We start from the raw sequence: 2,055 nt of genomic DNA on the forward strand, positions 1-2,055 counted from the left end.
AAATCGGTGAAGCCAGGCGCTCGACCGCGTAAACCCGCGTAAATCCGCGTAAATCCGAGTTGGCCGCGTAAATCCGAGTTATCCGCATAACATTAAAATATGGGCTTTTCTTCATTATTTGTTACTAAAATGTTTTTCTGTAACTGCCCGTTACCGAATGATCAGAATTGGATATTAAGCCCAACAAAATAAAATCAAAGCCCGTAATAAACCAATACTTACTGCATTTGGGGTTTTTTTTTAGTGACCAAACCCTAATCTAATTTACCGACAAAGCAAAGGAAATTGAGATGTGGAGATGCGAAGCTTAGATTGAGAGTAAGAGACAAACTGAACCTGAATCACGTTACCAAGTTTCAATTGTTCACGAGCTCAAGGTAATATCCTTGTTCACTGTTAGCAAATTAAGTTATGAAGCTGAGAAATTATTATTTTTTGTTCACTGGTGTTTATTTGAATTTAGTTCTCTGTTTTGATTAATTGTACTTGTCTGTTTGCATCTTCTTTTGTTGTTTTGTGCTTGATGTCGTGAGAAATATAGGAAACACTTACGTCTTCCTTCTTTTAATAATCAAGAAGAGCTTGTTTGTCCTTTTATTTAACTTCGTAAGTGCTGTTTTGTTTTGTGGTAATAATTCATTTTTAGGAGGTTGAACAACAACTCATTATCTGGGCCCTTTCATGCTTCTCTGTCTTAAATCCCTCACCTCTCTTTCGTGTGAGTGCTCTTACATATTTTATTAAACTATAATTATTCTCTTACTCTTTTTTATTACATCTCTTGACTCTTTCCTGTTCTTGATGTTTTGTTCAGAGACTTATTTTACAACAATCATGTTTTTTTTTTAAAGGTTAAGAAGATGGACAATCCATGTGATCTTAATTTGCTGCTTGTAACCCAAGCTCCAAGGGTAAGAGATTTATATGATGATGACTTTGAGTCTGAAGAAGATGAGGAATACATTGTGGATATGGAGTTTGAACTAGATGTATATCAAGATATTCCTCTTTCTCATGATCCACAATCTACTTAGTAAGGTTAGTATGTTAAGTTACATATTTCAGTTGTCTTTGTTTCTAACCAGAATTCTGATATGATGTCTCCTTATAGATCTTATTTATTGTATATCTTTTGATTTGTCATTGTCTAATTCTAAGCTTGATGCAAATTGTTGCAGGTTTATGTTATAAGGTCTAACTCCTAACACATCTGCCCAATTCATGGTGATTACTTGATCTGAAGACAAAAGGATGAAGACTTGCGATCCTTTTTTGTATTTTGTATGTATTCAAGATCAAGACTATCTATTTTTTGTGTATCTCATGAATTGGAAGTGTATTTTGAATTTGATGTGTAAAGGAGAAAATTATGTTATCTATAACAAGTTATATAATTATGTCTAAAACTTTGTATCATGCTTAAAATTATCTAAACATATTATAAATATATTAAATTTTATTTAAAACTAGGCCCCGCATAATTTCCGAGTACTCTCCGATTTTTTGATAATTTGCTAGGCGTGGTCTTGCCGCCCGACTAACGCCTAGCAAGTTTTTGAACAGAGGTTTAATATAACAATCACAAAACTTACTAGGTGTACTACCTCTTCCATGTCACCAAATGCGGTACTGGGTGTTGGGCCTTGTCATCAGCCCAGGTATAACCCTCCCGGGTGAAGTGGACCGCTGCCTAACCAGACTCGGGAGAATGATCCGCATAAGTGGAGAACCCCCGGATTATCAAAAAAAAAAAAAAAAAAAAACTTACTAGGGGGAATCTAATTTTACCACATAGTTGATAACACTTTATAAATTTATATTTAGAAGATGACTATTTTCATAAATACTCTAAACTGTGCTGAAAAAAGATTAAATTAACTCAGAAAGATTAAACTAATTAACTCTACTAAATTATCTAATTAGTGTTATTCAGTTAGTTCCAATATAACATTTAAAATCTTGGGTTATTCATATTATTAGATTCTTACAATTGATTGACTTGAAATAGTTCAAATGATTATTAATGTGTAAATTATATCAACCAAAATTCAAGTT

The 2,055-nt window shown here is 33.0% G+C and overlaps 1 long non-coding RNA gene across 1 annotated transcript; it reads left to right on the top strand.

Annotated features, from left to right (window-relative positions):
* Positions 1–231: 231 nt before the first annotated feature.
* Positions 232–1,416, top strand: LOC108857730 (uncharacterized). Its single transcript, XR_001950375.2, has 4 exons — positions 232–377; positions 647–718; positions 852–1,038; positions 1,179–1,416. It is a non-coding gene; the product is annotated as an uncharacterized LOC108857730 (long non-coding RNA).
* Positions 1,417–2,055: the final 639 nt, after the last annotated feature.

Source organism: Raphanus sativus, chromosome 1, assembly GCF_000801105.2.
Source record: "Raphanus sativus cultivar WK10039 chromosome 1, ASM80110v3, whole genome shotgun sequence".
NCBI lineage: Eukaryota > Viridiplantae > Streptophyta > Magnoliopsida > Brassicales > Brassicaceae > Raphanus > Raphanus sativus.